Source organism: Choristoneura fumiferana, chromosome 10 (assembly GCF_025370935.1).
Source record: "Choristoneura fumiferana chromosome 10, NRCan_CFum_1, whole genome shotgun sequence".
In the NCBI taxonomy this organism is placed as follows: domain Eukaryota; kingdom Metazoa; phylum Arthropoda; class Insecta; order Lepidoptera; family Tortricidae; genus Choristoneura; species Choristoneura fumiferana.
The window spans coordinates 16898373-16919389 of record NC_133481.1 but is presented as its reverse complement, the minus strand read 5'-3'; the positions used below and the strand labels follow the sequence as shown (position 1 = coordinate 16919389).

At 39.0% G+C, this 21017-nt stretch overlaps 1 pseudogene; it reads left to right on the top strand.

Moving 5' to 3' along the window:
- The first annotated feature begins 740 nt into the window (after window positions 1–740).
- LOC141432188 (endoplasmic reticulum lectin 1-like) lies at window positions 741–18722 on the top strand (annotated as a pseudogene).
- The last annotated feature ends 2295 nt before the right edge of the window (window positions 18723–21017 follow it).

Here is a 21017-nt window from a genome sequence, read left to right as displayed (position 1 = left end):
TGGAATATTGAGAAAAATATTAGGAATGCATCTATTATTAGGGCTATAATATAGGAAAAGGCTGGGAAGCTAAACGCCATTTTGACAAAACTGACCAAAGAGTATATATCACTACGTTGAAACTGACAAAACAGCCAAAACTACAAAACTACCGAACGTGACAAAATGACAATGTCACTAATGTCAGTCAATTGTCATGCACTTCATAGAGTAGGTACAACTTTAATATCTATGGTTTCATTCGGGATTCATTTTTTTAGAAAATTCCACATCGTATTTTAAATGCAGGGGATAAACGCCTTTGTAACATTAAATGATGTTGCTTTTGTTAGAATTAGAACAACAATAACAGAAAACATTTACATTTTATTTATAAAACAAACAAGTGTTTCAGAACATGTCCAGAACGTTGAAACGTTGAACTTGAATGATTCCTCGAATCAGCTATTATTTTTTTGTCCCAGTAAACTGACTGACATTTCTTGTCATCTGTCGTGGCTGTCTGTCATAGATCCAGCTCATTCGAATACTAACCGACTAAATTAGGATGGTAGTGAGTGATTATCTCAAACTAAACTACGGCCAACATTTTCCACAGACAGCAGCCGCCGTTTGTGGACTCACCGAGTCCTTTTTAATTCCAATGTTTATAACAATTTCTACAATGTTTTCCATGTAGAATTTGTGGATGGATTTATTTTATTTATTATTAAATGATGGTGTGTGATTTAAAAGTTAAAATGAGAGGTGTATGCTTATTAGTTTTAAGCGTAATTGGAGCTGTGTTGTCTATTGAGCACGATTATAAGGATTTGACGACAGAGTATATTGTTCGGTTATAAATTGGCCCGGCGCTCAAGAAGCACTGGAAAAATCTAGTTGATGGAGAAGCAAAACCTCAGGTAACATAGTTTGATTACATATTTGATACATTAATTTTGTTATGCCCAGTACATTACTGAAATTCGCACACATATAACACTAGCGGCGGCGGCCCTAGCGAATATTTTGTGAAGCCCTAGTCTTTTGTGGAAAGGATGTGTATCGAAAGCAGTTATATATCGGACGGCAGTTATAGATCTTCCATAGGAATTTCGAAAAATCTCCATCCATGGTGCATGAAAATTTATGATTTTCAAGACTAGCTATGCTTTGGGCTGTGGGTGATGTTATTGTCGTAAGATGTTAATGTCAATGTCTTTTTGGGTCTATGCAGGCTGATTACCTAGCTTGCCAGCTATTGTGGACTGAAGAATAGCAAATAGTGGAATAGTGGAGTGAATCTAGTTTTTTAAATAAAACTACAGCAATGATAAGCTTATAAATTAAAACAGGGGTTACTAAGTTTTTATACTGCATCCTCCTTATATGTTGTAATTGTTTCTTAACACCCGTTGTACAAAAAATGCTGGCTATTAGCTTTAGTTATGTGTGCAGGTAACTCTAGTGTATAGTTTCGCGACACTCGTAGGATAGTGCCGCGATGACCTGGGGTATTGCAGAGCACAGTTTGCGGATTCCTAAAAAATATCATTTTGTTCCTTGTATTTTTTTATTTCATTTCACATTACAAAAACATACCTACTATTAAGAAGTTTGTAATGAGGATCTCTCCACAATCTTGTGACCATCTCTGCCCTATATACATCTCACTGCCAAGCATGGACTGGGTTATATAAACTGCCCAACCAAAGATTATTATTGGTGTGAGTTAGTCCTTTAGGCCATAAAAGTATGACATCTGCCTGAAGAGAGATTTCTCTATTGTGATATTCCCCATGCTATACGGGTAAGGCCGCGAATTTTGACCAATTTGGACGTTTCAATCTTGGAAGGCTGATAAAAAAAACTGATAACACCTAGAGGTTTAATTTTTTTTATTATATGACACGATATAAACTCTCAAGGTCGCAAATGAGATAATTGATTTAAACCTTTTTAAAAAATAATAAAAATAATATTACCGTCAAAAACGTAACGAAAATTTACTATTTTTTTTGACCACGAGTACTTAATACCTTATTATTTTCATGCTTATAACTTCTCATGATCATGTTTTTGTTTTTAAACGAAATTTTATGATATAACGATAGTCCTACCGATTGCGGAATCATGATAATCAAATAATTTTCATCATCATCATCATCATGTCAGCCGAAAGACGTCCACTGCTGGACATAGGCCTCCCCAAGGCTCTCCACTCAGACCGGTCTTGTGCTTTCCGCATCCACCGCGATCCCGCGATCTTAACCAAGTCGTCGCTCCATCTTGTTGGAGGCCTACCGACAGCTCGTCTCCCGGTCGGCGGACGCCATTCGAGAACCTTCTGGCCCCATCGGCCATCCGTCCTGCGAGCAATGTGCCCCGCCCACTGCCACTTTAGTTTCGCAATTCTTCGGGTATGTCGGTAACCTTAGTTCTACTGCGGATATCATCATTTCTAATTCTATCCCGCAGAGAAACCCCGAGCATAGCCCTCTCCATAGCCCTCTGAGTGACTTTGGAGTTTTCTCATGAGGCCATCGTTAGCGCCCACGTCTCAGATCCGTATGTCATCACTGGCAACACACACTGTCAAAGACTTTTGACTTCAAACACTGCGAGGTAATTTGGACGAAAAGACACTACGAAGCTTTCCGAACGCTGCCCAGCCGAGTCGGATTCGACGAGTGATCTCTTCTTCAGGTTGGACCTACCTAACTGGACCGTTTGTCCCAGGTATACATAGTCGTCAACAACTTCGAGCGCAGAGTCTCCGACTATTACGGGAGTTGGTACAAACATGGACATTAGACATGACTTTCGTCCTTGTCCATGTTCATTTTCAGGCCAACTCGGTCGGAAACTCTACTGAGGTCAGCGAGCATTAGCACCGAGGTCCTCCATGGTCTCAGCCATGACTACAATGTCGTCGGCGAATCGAAGATGAGTGATACTCGCCATTAATGTTTGATGCCCTCGTCCTTTCCAGTCCAAAACCTTAAAGCATCCTCCAATGCAGCGGTGAACAGTTTCGGAGAGATCACATCTCCTTGTCTGACTCCCCGCTGCAGAGGAATAGGCTTCGTGCTCTGATCCTGTAATCGGACGGACATAGTGGCGTTTTCGTACAGACACTTCACAACACTTCGTATACCGATAGTCAACTTGCACCGCTGGAGAGCCTGCAGCACAGCCCAAGTCTCGATCGAATCGAAGGCTTTCTCGTAGTCCACAAATGCTAGGCAAAGGGGGAGTTTATACTTCTTCAGTCTTCTGTATAACCTGCCGCAGCGCATGTATGTGGTCTACGGTACTATAGCCTTTTCGGAAGCCGCTTGTTCGGGAGGCTGGAAGTGTCAAGCCTGCGTGTGAGACGTTTGTGATGACCCTGGAAAATAGCTTGTAAACATGGCTCAGAAGTGAGATGGGTCTATAGTTCTTCAGCAAGGTGTTATCACCTTTTTGAGAAAAGAGCACCACCACTTCTGTTCCATGCTTTCGGCGTTTCTCCTTGGTGAAGACGGAACTAAACAGTGCGTCTGAAGGGCCTTAAGGACTGGTCTACCACCCGCCTTCAGGAGTTCGGCTGTAATTCCGTCGTCACCCGGGGCTTTGCCATTCTTAAGCTGCTTGAGGGCCATACTAATCTCGTACAGGCTGACGTCCGGGATGTCTTCGTTATAGGTGTCGGGTTAATCTAGCCCTCGGGTCTTTAGCTAGATTTTCGACAGGTGTTCGGGTTGTTGTGTATAGCTGTCCATAAACCTCTCAACTTCCTCCAAACAGCTCAGGTTTGGATGAAACGATTCTGCCGTCGTCGGTCTTGAGCTTCATCAACTGGCTTTGACCAACAGACAGATCCCTGGTAAACACCTTAGAGCCCCTGTTACGTCAATAGCTCTTCAATACTGTAGTATTAAATCGGCGTAACATCGCGCTTCAGAGACTTTGAGATCTGTCTGTTGAGCTGCCGATAACGAGAAGCGTCACCAGAAGATTGAGCCAAAATCATCTCACGCCTCACCTCCATGAGCCTAAGGTGTTGGAATCCGAAAAGCCTTTTGGTTCTAGTACGGCGGGTCTTTGAAGAACTTAGACCCGACCATATGGACAGCTTCCACAAACCCGTCGTTGTAATCGTCCACCTCGCTACCTAGGCATTCGAAACGATTTTGAGTTCGAGCTGAAAGCATCTCGAAACGGTTTCGGGGTTTGGAGCTGGTTCTGGGCGGAGCGTAGATTTCATCAGTCGAGACCTTTCAAGCTTGAACTGGATATTCAATGAGCCTCGTACCATACGGTGATCACTCCCGGTTTTAAACGCACTGATCACGGAGACATCATTGAATATGTGCTTTTCGTCGTCGACATGATAAAATCTATCTCATTCCTCGTAACACCATCAGGGCTCATCCAGGTCCACTTCCTATGCTCACGTTTCCTGAAGAAGGAGTTCATCATATAGAGTCCCTCCTTCTCCATAAAACGGCCAGTAGGTGGCCCCCGGTGATTCTACGCCCCACTCCAAATTTCCCCACTCTCAGTTCTTCACCGTCTCGTTTGCCCAGCTTTGCGTTTAAAGTCCCCATAACAACCGTAAAGTGAGTTTTGGAGCTATGCATGGCTCTGGAAAATATCCTCATACATAGCCTCCACCTCATCGTCGGAGTGCGTCGAGGTCGGAGCGTATACCTGTATGACCTTCAACGAATATCGTTGGGTCATTCTGAGTACAAGGCATGCTACCCGTTCGACACACTATCGATCTTCACCACGTTGTTCACGAGGGACCTGTGGACGATAAACCCGACACCTCCCTGGGACTGGTGTTCGCCCTCCCGGAAATAGAGCAAGTTACCGGACTTAAGAGTTATCGTGTCCTCCCCCTCTCTACGGACTTCTGATAACCCTATGATTCCCCATCGTAACTGCTCAATTTTCTTCCTCCAGTATCCTTTCATCTTCATCGCAGCGTTCGGCAGTTATATGTTGCCAGGGCCAAAGGTTGTCGTTTTTGGTAGCCGGGCCTCTGCCGGTGATTAACTATAGCACCCCTGCCCCGCCGTTACCATGGCCGCTACCGGAGCCAGGAAATAGCAGGGCCGCCGGGGACTAGGGGTCTGGGCTGATTGTGTGGATTCATTAGTTTTTATATCTTGTACCTTGGGGGGAAAATGCCTTAGTCGCCACGCTTGGAGGCGGGTTGGCGACCGCAGTTATATCCGATAGTTCGCGGAGGACGCTGCTGCCCATCCTCCGGTTTTATCCCTTAGTCGCCTCTTACGACACCCACGGGAAGAGAGGGGGTGGTGCAATTCTTGACCGACACCACACGGTATAATTTTCATGTTTTTTATATTTATTTCTTTTCACGTGCCAAAAAAACCACGTTTTCGTTACGAATACTTAGGTGACGCTTTTTTAAGCTACCTTTAACGCCAATTTCGTTAGAAATTAGTTTTTGTACACTGGCAACTAATACTCTAATAGGGCAACATCGATGAGATAAAAAATCTCATCAGTTTGTTGACAAACAGCCATCAAAAGTGACGCGGAGGTTTTTTTCGATAAAATCGATAAGGGTAAGTTAGTAATTATTTTTAACGGTTGTTTTTTCATACGATAGGGTAATCTTTTCCATGTAAGTGGCATGTGTTATTATGTTCAAAATGTCGTTATTCACCGTGATAAACGATTTTTTGTATAAAATACGTTACACTTTCGTTACGATTATGTTACATTTTACAAAATGCTACGTATTTTGTACATAAACGTAACGAAAAAATGTGGTAAAGGGAAGTTCACACAGAAAATTCTAACTTACACCAGTTTATTATTAGGTTTCCAATGACTGCACGCACAGTAAGTTAGTTAGATGGATATTTTGAAGTTAAATAAATTTTAATCTGTAGGTGCAGGGATCGGCACAAGATAATTGTGGCGAGTTCTGTGTTCACGTCCTGCTACATGCATAGCGTATTTAAAGTGAGAGACAAACGGAGAGATTCACTTACCTACTTAGTTCATTTGTTACCTAAACTTAATAATCATAATAATTTATTTCCAAAAACATCTTTTTACATTGTCCACTTAACTAAGATACTACTTCCTAAATTGGTAAAACCTGTGATTTAGGGTTTTGGCCATTTCTTTGAGGTATTTAATAGCTTGTACAGTCGAAGTCACAAGCATGCTCACAACTAGGTGGTAGGACCTTGTGCAAGGTCCGCCCGGATTGCTACCACCATCTTCCTCGCTAATCCTGCCGTGAAGCAGCAATGCTTGCACTGTTGTGTTTCGGCGTGGTGAGTAAGACAGCCGGTGAAATTACTGGCACGAGGTATCCCATCATAGGCCTCTAGGTTGGGCAACGCGTCTGCAAACCCCTGGTGTTGCAGATTTTTATGGGCGGTGGTGATCTCTTACTCATTTGATCGTTTGCCATCCAGTCGAATAAAAAAAAACCACAATCCAAATTCGTTATGCTTATAAATGTGCACCTTATTGTCAGTTGTTAGAGAGGCATGTAAAGATACACTTTTGGAAAGATGTTCGTCAACTTAGAGGGGTACTTCTACTTCCACATTCTCATGTTTAGCTCTATAGATCTCATATAGGACAGATTTAAGATCAGTATCGTCAGAAAGTTCTAGTAAAAATAAAAACTTCACTTTATTATATGAGATTGGTTTTTTTTTTCATACATACGTTATCTAATGGGAATTTTTACCAGTTTGATCTAGGCTTTTATAAAAATTTGCGTTACGTTTTATGGTAACGTCACGTATTTTTTTTATGTTATTCTATGTCACATTGTCAAAATTCGCGGCCTTACCCATACGCGGCATTTAAAATAAAAGTTTTTTACACTTTTTAAGGCCCAACAGAACAAAGAAATCCTTCTAGTATCAACTTCACAAAAAGAAAAGTATGAGTGCCATTTGCCAGAGCTGCTTACCAAAGAGACCAACAGCATCGAGGAGTATGACGGCCCATCTCCCATCAATCTATTGAAGCTACTGTTCACCCAGAAGATATGCTCGTACCGGCTGGAGAGTATATTGGAGCTATGAAGTGTGCCATGGACGGTTACATCAGGCAGTATCATGAGGAAAGAGAGGGTATGTTTGGATTGCATAATTATTTTGTGCTATAAAGGCTAGGTTATTAAGTTAAGCAATTTTAATTTGACTTTTTAGATTCAAATCTTCATTTTGACTATGTAGTAGGTATGGTAACTGTTAGCCAATATTTTATTATATTGGAGTTTTATAAGCGCTTTTGATTATTTAACAGGTCTTAAAGTGATAGATTTATCACATATCTATCCTACTAATATTATAAATGTGAAAGTTTGTGAGTGAGTGAGTATGTGAGTGAGTGAGTGAGTATGTTTGTTACTTTTTCACGCTGAAACGGCTGGACGGATTTGGATGAAATTTGGCAAAAAGTTAGTTTATAACCTGGATTAAAACATAGGATACTTTTTATCCCGGTATTCCACGGGATAGGGATAAAATCTAGAAATAAAACCTCTGAGCTTAGAGTCATGAAATTTGGTATGTAGGTAGTTGGACGTTTGGAATAACAGATAGGTGACTTTTTGACCCGATATTCCCACGGGATACCTAGGGATAAAATCTTGAAATAACAACCGCAGGGCTTAGAGCCATGAAATTTAGTATGTAGGTAGCTAGACGTCTAGAATAACACATAAGCGACTTTTTGACCCGATATTCCCACGGGATACCTAGGGATAAAATCTCGAAATAACAACCACTGGGCTTAGAGCCATGAAATTTGGTATGTAGGTAGCTGGACCTCTGGAATAAACACATAATCAATTTTTTACCCCTATATTCCCACGGGATAGGGATAAAATCTTGAAATATTAACCGCTGAGCTTAGAGTTATGAAATTTGGAATGTAGGAAGCTGGATGTCTAGAAAAACACATAGACGACTTTTTGACCCGATATTACCACGGGATACCTAGGAATAAAATGTCGAAATAACAACCGCTAGGCTTAGAGGCATGAAATTTGGATGTAGGTAGCCGTATGTCTGGAATAATACATAAGTACGCTACTTTTTATCCCGATATTCCCACGGTATAGTTTTGTAACTAAGGGACCCCATACATCCCTGTATTATTATTATTATTTCGTATTTTTTTCTTTAATTGTATACTGTAATTTTTAAGTATTTTATTTGTAATTATTTTATATTGAAAAAATGACTATCTGCCAAGTTTCTTGCGACGCATTCTTCTTGGCAATGATGGTTTTTCCGAAAGCGCTGGTAGTATAAAAAATGACGTTTAAAAAGTGCCCATTGCGGCCTATTTACTGAATAAATGATTTGAATTTGAATTTGGATAGGGAAACATTTTGAAACTTCAGCACCGGGTTTAGAGTCTTGAATTTTGTACAGTTATTCACAACACAACCTCAATGAAGACCACGATATAAATATTGGAAGTTTCCAGGGGAATTTAGTAAAATCCCGAAAATTTCAATTGCAGCTACCACACCGAATAGTTTACGCGTGCGAAGCCGCGGGTAAAAGCTAGTTATCTATAAAATATCTTCTATTTACCAAAAAAAAAGTTGAGATCATGGATGTTTTTGATGTTGCTTTTATTTATTTTAAGTATTTATTTTCGGAGAACCCATAACTATAAATTACAGAATAAGCTTATTTTATGGTAAAAATAAAGCCAATTACAGGATCTCACAAGTAGAACTAATTTTAAAGAAGTAAAACTTACATGCTTTTAACCTAATCAAAGCAAGAAATATATATAGAAATTAAAAATACCATTGATAATAATCATTACTTTTTCATAGTTTCAAGAAAATTGCAGTAAAATTCAATTTTTTTTATTATGCAATTTTTTTCTCAATTCTTTCCCTTTAATAGTTATTTCTGTATCCGCGTAACCTAGTCATATACATACATGTAAATCCATCTGAATTTCTAGGCAAAGTGGTGAAAACCCAAGAGTATTTCCTTGGCCATTGGAGCATCGAGAAACAAGCCAAACTAGACGAAGTCGCGAAGATTGCGCAGGAGTCCCGCGCGACGCCTCCCACCACCAAAGTGGAGGGGATGGCGCTGCCTTATGTAGAGCTGGTCATGGATGAAGGTAATGCAGGGTTTAGACTACACAACGTTATAGCGAGTTTATTTAGCTGCGTATCGACTTCGCGTGGCCATCACGCGAGCATTCTTCAACCGCGGCAAACTTATGTTTTGTATGAGTTGCAACGCACGGCGGCACGGTTTCCATAGTGCGTGGTTACCGTGCGAGCTAATGTTCGATGGTTTGCCGCGCGAAGTCGATACACAGCTTAAGAAATTGGGACCGTGTGCCTAAGAAATGCGGCTCCTTATGGGCTAGACTTCAGGTAATGGAATCAGCCGCGCAATTCTATGTGCCGATCGGTAGATATTTCGACACATGCTGTGGTCGCGTGTCACCGACTGGGTGGTAAATGGTTTTATCAGGTTAAAAAAATCAAAATGATTATTCTGTATGTAGGTCATCACAAATGGCTCTTTTACATACTTTCAGAAGGCCATCATTGCCAAGTAGAATGCGCTGCAAGATACTTGGCCCCAATTTTGAACCTCCGACGCAAAAAGAGGGGTGTTATAAGTTTGACGGCAATATCCGTCTGTCTGTGCTATCGTAGCTCTCAAACGGATGGACCGATGTCGATGCGATTTTTCACGTGAAAGCGAGGACCACCGCAGGCAGGTTCTGAGCTGTTTCATTATAGTCGGTTCAGCGGTTTTGGAAGATTCACCTTTAAAATGCCCTTCGGCCACTTTGGAAACCAAAGGTTCGAAACCAGTTTAGAAAACAGAATTATTTTTCTTTTTCGGAAACCTGGCTTCGAATGAAGAAAAATAATTCTGTTTTCTAAACTGGTTTCCCATACAGAATACAGAATCTTATTTTGAAACTCATTCACAAATGTTAATTTCCCAATTTTAATCGACACAGAAACATAGGTAGGTTTAGGTTTTGTTAAGTTTACATCGGCCCGAAGGGCAAAAACTACACAAAAGTAGGAGCTCCGCGTGTCCGTCAAAACTGTCTGTCGATTTGAAAAAAAAAGCTACTGTAAAAATGAAAAAAAGCTTTAGTCAAAAATCACAAGTCGATCACTGGTCCAAGTTTCGTGCAAGAAAAAAAAGTATTCGTTCGTAACTGGTTTCGTATAAGAACAAAATAGATTTCGTTCGCAACCGGTTTCGAACAAGACCGAAAAAGTTTTCTTCCGCAACTGGTTACGAAACTCCGGTTACGTATGCGGGCGAAGGGTTAAAATGATAATGTCGGGGGTTTTTAAACTTCTAATTTGGTGAGGTTGCGTCGAAGTCCCTTTTACGGTATTCAATTTAATTATCAGAGCCCGTAATTAACAAAGTGTCTGTTACTGTGAGAACCGTCGCTTGTAGTTGTTATTCTTTTCAAATTTGATCACCAGGCACACTATGCGATCTGAGCAACAAACCGCGTAAAACCCGCGTCCAATACGTCTGCTATACCCACGGAAAGCACGAAGTCTACTCCTTCAAGGAAACTTCTACGTGCGAGTACGAAATCATCATACTGACCCCGCTCCTCTGCGAACATCCTCAGTTTAAGACCAAAGAAGTTGGTGAAAATATCATAGACTGCCTGCCTGTCGGCGACTCGCCTCGGAAACCGAGGAGTTTGTTGAAAGCTGAGGTTGATAGCTTGAGGTTCCACCAGCAAACTATAAGGTTGAGTAATAATGTAAGTATAGCATATTTTTTATGTGACATTCTTTGTTTTATCGCAGAGGCTGATCAGAAATAAATGACACGTTTTATGGTTAAACTTATGACTGATAAAAGAACACGCAAATATCAGGAATATAATATTCTAGCAGTAGATAGCAACTGATAGATTTCAAAAATATATAAGTACACCTTGTCACTAACCATAAAGTTGATTTATACATATATTTGACGCTATGGCTGTAAAAGATAGTATGCCTTTCACTGTACAGTCATAATGTATGTCTTAAGGTTCGATCGTTAACTCTACATTAAATCTCGAAAAAAAAAAGTTGTTATTTTTTTCACTCTGAATTCAAGCTGTTTGCAGCATTGCGGTGTCTGTTTGTTTGCAACACTCACATTATGTGTGTGTACCGAATAAATCAATCTGACCACTGGAAATGGTCGAATTTGACTTCCAAACTTTGACTCACACTAACAGGGCAAGTTGCAAAAATCTGTAAAACATTTACAGGGGTGTGTACTTGAATTAAAGTTGCTCAACAAGCTACTATAATATTCCTGATAATGGTACTTTCGGTGTACTGCCTTTTCGGCGAAATATGTTTCGCCAAATTTCACTTAGCAACCAATCTTTCGCCAAAGTTTCATTTGGCAAACAATTCGTTGGCATAACTTTACTCCGCATTTTTCTTATTACGCAACAATTTTATATTGCAAAATTTTACTTCATCACACTTTTATGTGGCAAATAATTGTGTAGCAAATAATTGGCTAAGGCGAATAACAAATTGTCAAATAACATTTGGCCAATTTTTATATTGCAAAGTTTTACTTTAAAATTTGTGCGAGCGAGCGAAGCGAGCGAGCAAGACGGCTCGGAGCAGAAGCGACTTGGATAGTTTAGGTTTAGAAGGCTAAGGCGGGAGCGAAGCGGAGCGTAGCTCCCGCTTTAGCCTTCGATGTTAGGTTTTTTTTATAGCAGCCAGGATAACTGCCACTAGGAAAGTAGGTTGTCTGCCATTCAATATGTTGCTAAGTTAAGGTATGCCAATCAATACGTTTGACCAAAACATAAACGACATCTTAAAAAAATCCCAGGTAATAATTTGCATAATAATAATTTATGAAATGATTAGTTGGGAAATGATATCAGTGCGAAATGTTGAGTTGGGAAATAACAAAAATATGGGATAAATAGTTTGGGAGCTAATAATTTGCTAAATAATTTTCGCCGAATCATTAGTAAACCGGTACTTTCCCAAAAGGTGGCATCTATTTCTGAATAGGTTTTTCGCGTTTTGTAATGTCACAGCTTGGCTACTAAGAAGCTGTAACCGTAAAGAACAGGTCTTTGTAACTACTACTTTGGTTTGGCCATCTTACGATTCATAGGATCTGTCTTGGTGGTCAAAAATTTCTTCAAAAACATCATCCACTTAAGCGATTGACTATAAGGATGTGTTCAGATATTTGTGAGCACTAAGATAGTTTCTATGTACCCTTTGAATCGAAATGTCGGACCTAAGTATACTATTTTCACTATAAAAACGTTAAATGAAAAAGTCCTGTTGTTTACGCATGTCATTTTAGCATTTTGCGTTTTTTTTTTTTTTGAATTTGTTTTGAATTCTAATTTAATTAATTAATGTAAATAAAGTTGAATAGGTACTTAGTCGATTAATGATTAAAGAGAAGGTAAGCGTGTTTTTATTTGTTTTTTGATTTTTGTGCACATAGCAAGTTTACTAGTTTTTGAGATTTTGTTTGTATCTTTAACATTGTGAATGCTCACTACATTATTTATTTTAGTTTAAACGAGCGTTGCTATTTAATTTAGTGTTTCGTTTATACTGCAAATTTATGTGAACTGGGATACATCGTAGTGAAGTCTTTAATCTCGTAAGTCCGCGCGTACTTTATAAGAAACAAATCGACATTAACTAATGATAATAACCTAATGTACATATGATAAACAAATAATTCAATAAATAAATAGCTAACTACTTTCACTACTTTAATTAAAGATCGTTCCGAAAATAAATACATAAATACACAAAACGTCAAAGTAAGTTTCTGTTTAGAATTTTCATTCTCAATACAAGCTTTTTGCTGACTCTACATTTTGTTGACAGTGCTTGCATTGTCATCCGACTTAAAGATTTGTACCAAATTTCAAATCAATCCGACCACTGAAAGTGGGTCAAAATAAACTTTCAACATACATACATACATAAAATCAAGCCACTTTCCCAACGGGGTAGGCAGAGACTACTTCCTTCCACTTGCTAAGATCCTGGCATACAACTCTCGCTTCCTCTAAATTCATCAATCTTTTCATGCATGCACGTCGGTTTAGAGTACTACTGACCCGACCTTTCTTCAGATTCAGAACGTCCTCGATTTGATCGTGGTATGTTCGTCTAGGCGTTCCTCTTCCAACGTTCCCATTCACGCTCATCTTATGCAAGATTTGACCCAACAAACAAGGAAAGTTAAATGATGATGATGATGATTTGGCCAATCATCATCATCATCATACATACCCAGACAGAGAGTTAACGCATTCACTGCCACCGACACACCGACACAAATTGAATTTCATTGTAACACTTCACCAAACTTTGCCTAACTGTTAAATATGGCGACAATATTTTTTTTTATAAGAATACCTGTCCTATCTCGTAGTTACGGCTTCTGGTTTATTGGACCGATTTTATCTAAGTCCCCGCTCAGTTCACATGAGTTTGCAGCGCTATTAGTAGTGTAGTAGTGTAGTAATAGACGCTTGTTCACGTTTCTGTTGGCATGTCAAGGAGAGAGACTCTAAGGACATTCTAGCTGTCTTGAAGGTTGAGAAAATTGATAAGGTAAGTTTTGCAGTATTTTTCAAAGCTTCCAAACATGATATACGCATACACACAGTACATGGTATATTCATAAAGTAGAAGAAGCTGAGTAACGTACCAGGGTGGAACTTTTTCGCTGAAGATGTGCGAAATTGATTGTGATACTGTACCACTCTGGTGTGCGATTCAGTTTTACGTATACGGGTCAGTCTAATAGATTTAATTTTAGTTTAGTTTAATCGAGCTTAGTTTAACTGAGTTTAGTTTAATAGAGTTAAGTAACACAGTGGACAGACCTAATAAATGTATCTCTTTTCTGGCTTTAGTATTTTTTATGCTAACTTTGTGAAATGTCAGTGTACCTAAAGTATGACAGTTTTTGTAATTTTATTGCTGAGTTCTAGCTATACAACTATAGAATTTTTTGCCACATGTTTTGGTTATTTTTTTTATACAAGCTCTTTTGCCTACTGTTTCGTGTCTTTACTTGCACTGTAACTCAAAAGTTTCTAAGACGTCAGAAATATACACATTAACGCCATTAACCATAAGGTTGATGTTGATACATACATGACTTATATATTTCGGACCTTGAAAATTAAACTGAAATAATTGGAAACTTTCTCATTTTAAAATTCAACCAGGTTGTGTTTTCTTTAAAGCTTGTTTTGGAACTGTGAATATGTCCAATTGTTTCAGTTTAGTTTTAAAGGTGCGATTTATGCCTTCGACTATACCAAAGTTCAAGTCAATCCGGGTCATCTCACTAGAAGTGGTTGATACATGTTTTTTAAAGTTTTAAAAAGGACAATTTCTTAAAACAAAGGAAAATTGTAAGTTTCTTATAAATAAAATAAAAGCTGGTAATTGTTGCTCTGCTATAATTATACAAGTTGGTTTCAGTGGAATTATTTTTTTCATTTAGAAACAATACAAATATTGTGTTGGATAGGTTGAACTAAAAAGATTTCTTTGCTCACCTTATGATAGCTGATTGGATTTTTTTTCAAAGTTCAGTCACCGTTTAGTCAAGTAGTTTTTTTTGACGAATGTTTGTGCTCGATTAGATTTTCAATATGTATTTAAGTGTGTATCTATCTATTTAAGTACGTTTATCCGTTGCCTAGTAGGTAGTTAACGTACCCATAACGCAAGCTTTGCTTACTTTGGGACTAGATCAATTAAAGTCAAATGCCTTGTGATATCTATTTATTTATTTATCTTTCAAGGACGGCGAGACCCACTTGAAGTTCGAGCTGCACCCTCTCGGCGAAGGCGACGATTTGGCCGAGGAAAGTGCGAAGGCAGCGCAGGTAGCCGAAAAGCCACTGCCCATGATATCGGACGACTCACCCACTAGAGCCTTCCTGAACGGGGAAAACTGCCTGAATGGGGTAAGTCGGCATTTGTACACAAACCTGGCCCCAGTGTCCCCAACTCTATCAAAATTACGGTGTTGCTGGTCTAAAATTACGTTAAATGGTAATGGTAGGACCTATTCCCGGGTGCGGTTAGTGTACGACCAGGGTCGTCTTTCACCTACTAGAGGCCCTGGGCACAACATGCTGTATTCGGTAAGCCTGATTTTCAGGCGAGAGTTGAGTAGCTATCGGTTATCGTTTGGTAATAGAGTAGGGAGTCACTAGGGGCCCTAATCAATCGCGGGGCCTTGGGATGTGCCCAGTGGGGAAGGGGGGCCTTTGTCAACCTAGAATGAACGACACCGATTGGCGACCTGATAATTGGAACCCTTAGGACGATTACTTGAAGGTTTGAATTGTCAGGTCGAGCAATTTTTGTCGTGCATTCCGTGTCAACAATGGCGGATGGCGGGTCGGGCGGGACTTTAACCGCACGCCCATTGCAGTGTTGCCGTATTAAAATTGTAATATTTGACTAAACCGAGTGTTGCCATTATAGAAATAAGGACACAGATGAAATTACGGTAGAATGTAACCGCACCGTAATAAATAACATTTCTACGGTAGGTGGTAGATTTAGAAAAATTACGGTAGGTCTACCGTAATTACGTGTGTGTTGTGGAGACACTGCCTGGCCCTGTAAGTGCAAAATTCGAACTTCGTACCTTGCGGTCCCGCTGACTCTGATATTATTTGATACGAGAATGAGAGGAACGGTACGATACGAACATCTAATTTCGTAGTAGCTCTCCAGTGGCCGCTAAGGCACTTGTCTCACCGCCAGTAAGCCATTAGCTATCAGCTATTTTCTCGTTCAAGAAACCGAAGAATAGAATGTGTTGGTTCGGTTATTTCTAATCTTTGTATGTACAATGCCGCATACTGAACGCTACAATTTTAACGGATAAATGGCTGTTTTACCATTAGATACAGACGTTGCCAAACTTTTTTTTCTCGTAGACCACATTAAAAGTTTTATTGTTTATGGTAGACCTGCTGCTGCATTTCTAGTATATTCCCAGAACCCCATTTTTTTTTCACGCCAACGTTGACGCCTTTGAAATCTAACTTACAAGATTTGATCCGCACACATACATACGTTGCAAGTTAAATAATAGTAGATTGTTCAACAAGGGACTAAAACAAGCCATAGTGATACGAGATTTCGAGTGTCATTCTGGTTGTTTAGTCTCGCGTCAAACACTCTACTTTCCACTTTGAATGCGAGGAAAAAAAACGAAGTTCTGTTCAAAATTACAATATTACTTTTTAAAAAGAATGCTCAATACGATCAATGAAAATTTGTTAAAAATTTAATTAGCGAAAAAATTTGTTCCTCGGTTTTTTTCTTTCGTTTGTTTTGGTGAAGTGTCGCTTTAAATGCTTGCATATTTAGTATTATTTAGTCAACAGATTCAAAATTAAAAACTATTTTAAAACTAATTGGACTATGCATAATAAAATGAATTGATCCTTAATATAATTAAGTAGATTCATATTCGTAATAATTAGTTGTGTTTCACGAAATTAAATCGTTTTTTTAAGTATTTTTGCACAGTTGTCATTTTGATTTTATTTCCACGCCCTAAAAATTGTCTATACACAATCACTGAAAAAGGCGAAAATCCTCCATTCACAAACACCGTGTTTGGCTGTTTAGGAGTTTACAAAGTAAATAAAGAAATATACTTTAATCCCTAGAGATTAATGAGGAGCTTTAGTCCCGATATGCAGAGACTAAAGTAACATTTTAAGAGCACGAGAAGTGAAAAAGCTTGTAATACTTTTAGGGTACAGGCTGGTGGAAATACGAGTTCTGTTACGGCCAGCACGTAGTCCAGTACCACATCAACCGCAACGGGGAGAAAACTACCCTGCTGCTGGGGAAATTCGATGAGCAAGCGCACTTGGATTGGATCAAGGAGAACAAGGGGAAAGCGCCTAAGCCTATCGGTAAGGTTACACACTCTTAGTGCCACTAACTAGGGGATACGCAGAAGGCTAAAATGGAAGGATACGTGTTTTAACAGATTTATATTACACTATGCTGTGGGCGCCGTAGAAACCGGCTGAGGGATGATACCAGAAGATGGCAGCACCGTCTTCTTAGAAACTCAACTTAAATGCTCTACGGCGCTCGCCAAACCGCTTGCCGAGCTTGGCAAATATTGGCAACCCCCCCCCCTCCCCCCTTCATATAATGGGGGAGGCCTATGTCCAACAGTGGACGTCCCACGCCTGATATGATGATATGTTGATGATGATTTTACACTATAGTATTTATTTACTCGAGCATGAATATTTCCCACATGAATTTCGAAAAACTCAGAGGTGCGCGCCGGGGTTTGAACCCACGAACCTCTGCTTGAAAGGCGATAGGTCAAACCACTAGGCCACCACGGCTTCATGGCAGTAATCCTAACGATTGAATAGGAATTTTATTCCGATCCTTTGGAAATAGCGGGATAAAAAGTAATCCACATGTTATTCCACTAGCTATCTTCATATCAAATTTCATCCAAATCCGTCCAGCTGTTTTAGCATAAAGGAGTAGTTTTATGTGAGATATAAATGTGATGCCGTCTGTTTATTTGGACAAAAGAAACGGAGATAATATTCGTCTTTAAAAGGGTCGATCAACTTTTTCTTGTACCTCGTTGCCATGGGTAGGTACGTCCCTTGGACAACTCTTACTACCATGAGTTTCTATATGTATTCTGTAGTAATGAGGGCTATCGCGTATGAATTCGCCGCTAGAGGCGCTAGTGTAGCGTGAGGTCTCCGAAATGTCAAATCTCATAGTTTTTGGGTGAGCTACGCGGGTTTATTATTTTATAATTAGAATAATTTTGTGAATATTTTGCAATATCTCTAATTAATTATGGCAATTATGCGTTCCGGGGCAATGAATGTCTGTGTTTTGAGACAGTTTTGTCTTTCGGAAACCTTTGTCCTCCCTTTTTTCCGAACAAAACGGGGACTATGCAACACTGTGGCATGCTCGATATTTATATGGTACGGTTTTAAGGTGTATTAAATATGATTTTAAATTAAACTTTGTTTCCACGCCCGTAATAACAGACTTTCAAAACCATACTTAAAAACCTCACGCAACAGTGCGCCATCTAGTGAGACAAAAAACGATAGTCCTCATTGATCGAGCGTAAATGTTTGACATAGTTACAACTGTTACAAAACCATTACTTTATGAAATATCTCCCAAGCACATTAGTAGCATATTTAACAAAAATTTTTAAGTAACTGTCACTGTTGTCTCATCGACAATGAGACAGAACAACAAACAAGAAAAAATTGATTGACCCGAAACTATAACAGCTTAATATCCACAGATCAACGTACGTACATATCCCATTTCTATTCCGGAGGGGACGTGTGCGACAAAACCGGCAAACCTCGCCAAACTGAAGTCAAACTGAAATGCTTAGAAAACTCCTCCAGTTCAGCCCAAGTGTCCCTCTACCTGTTGGAACCGAGAACTTGCCACTATATCCTAGGAGTAGAATCACCACTGATATGTGATATTCTTCCTTACGCCGATGAAAATGGACTGATCAAGTCTAAACCAGTCTTAGGAAGGATAGAAGAGAAGAAAGAGCTGAAAGAAGAAGACGAGGTGGCGCCAGAAGATGTACCAAAATTAGGAAATGATTAGAATAAATGTTTAGAGTATTTTTTCGTGTTTTATTGTGATTTTTTTCGTTAACGCGTTCACTGAGCGCATCATTACTTCTTATTATTATACCTATGAATAGGTAGGTATAATGTACGGAGGTATGTCTGTCAGGGTGTCCCCTGAAAACGCTAAAAACTTCTTTGCTAAATCAGTTTGATTTGTTTATAATGTGTATTTTTTTTATTCGACTGGATGGCAAACGAGCAAGTGGGTCTCCTGATGGTAAGAGATCACCACCGCCCATAAACATCTGCATCACCAGGGGTATTGCAGATGCGTTGCCAACCTAGAGGCCTAAGTTGGGATACCTCAAGTGCCAGTAATTTCACCGGCTGTCTTACTCTCTACGCTGAAATACAACAGTGCAAGCACTGCTGCTTCACGGCAGGATTAGCGAGCAAGATGGTGGTAGCAATCCGGGCGGACCTTGCACAAGCTCCTACCACCTGCAAAATGTGTGAACATAAAGCAGTTTATGTAGTTTTAAATCACATATTACTTATGCAAAAGTAACAAACTACTAGGTATAATGCCACAACCGATTGCAGGACATTCTCTACAGCAAACGTAGATCTTTAGAAGGTATTTAACTGCAGAAGCCAATGAACTGTTGTGGTGCCCAATATGTTTTACACATCTTTCTATTTCCTCGGTAGTATTTTGAGCTTCGTAACTGCTCATCCACTTCTGCTGCTGACTGTACAAAGTGATTAATAAAAAAAGAATGAAATAACAAAGCATTTTTTTAAACTTGACATTTATTTACATTCATATCAACAAAACAGGTGTTGTATAAAACAGTTCTTTTATATTAATTTTTATACCACTGTATACTAAACAAGGTGCCTCGAAAATGTGTAAAAATTATTTTGCGTCTGTATTTTAAGATATGACGTGGTTAACGAAGGACGCGACTATTCTGCCCTGAAGCTGAAAGATAAGCTGTAAACTAACTCCAACGATGTACACATCAAAAAGTCCCCTTAGTTCTAATAACTATTGAGCCATCGCGAAAGAAAATACATAGGTTTACAGAACGTCACGCTCAACTTTGCTTTTAATTTTTAGCAAAAAGTCCATTGAATATTACAATATTGAAAAATTCAGACATCATTAGGATCATCTTGCTTTCAAAATAAAGCACGTTTCAGCGCGACATTAAAAAAATAATGACCACCAAGATTTCATGTCAAAAAAAGGTGTAGCCTTTCCTTTGGCAACAATCTACAGTCATAGACAAAATAATATTGCCTACTAATATACAATTTTGATTTTTTAATTTAAAGTCATCTCACTTTTTGGGTATCTATCAACAGAATTTACACACTCCTAGAATCTAGTGCCAAAAATTGTCGACAGTTGGCATGGGTGACGAAATGTGTCCATAGACGTCTACTGCGGTTGGAAACAAACTAAAAACTTTCTCTAAAAACAGCTTTTTCGAATGTTCTCGAGCATAATTGATAAAAATGACGACACTTACAAATTTTTGGATGTCAGAGAAACACAATTGCAATGTTATTTTATAGTTTGGTAGTTTGCACTTTAAAATAGCTAGTTTGGTTGCAGTGTTTTGGCGGGAAACTTAGATGAAACTGCACTATCCTACGACAACCGAAATATCAAATCCACATGAAACTCCATGAGGCATATTTCCATGCGCAACAACATTGAGGTCTCCCGTCTTATAGCTAGGAAATATTAAGTAGGTAAAAAACCCTCCACACTAGCATATTTGACAATTATTTTAAAAATCATACCTATTTAAGTATTAACAGACTGATCTTGTGGTCGTGTCCCAATTTTTCTAAATATCTTACCAAAATGTCAAAAAACAGAAATAAACAATACATTCCCCTTTAATATTAATTTTATCTTACAACAAGAAAAAAGACAAAGCTATATAATCGTGCAGGTCCTATGGAACCTTGGGGTGCATTTAGACCAAACGAACCAACTGATATTCTATGAACGATCTGTTAGTTGTCTTGATGGGTAATGCAGAAAAATATGTTCTTTGAAGCATTATTTTCTCACTTGGTTATCAATAACACAAAAAAGTTCATGTTTCTGCTCTATGCTCTTTTGGTCTAAATGCACCTTTAAATAAAGGAATCACTAGACAAATGACTGAAATCACTAACTGCAGTAACGTCTAATAGGGAACTTATTCAGTCTAGATATTGTCTTTCTTCAGACATCGAAACATGACTAAATAAGAGTAAATAACTTACAAACCATACTAATAATCCTCTCTTTAATATAATACTCAACTAAATTTTAATTAAGTTAT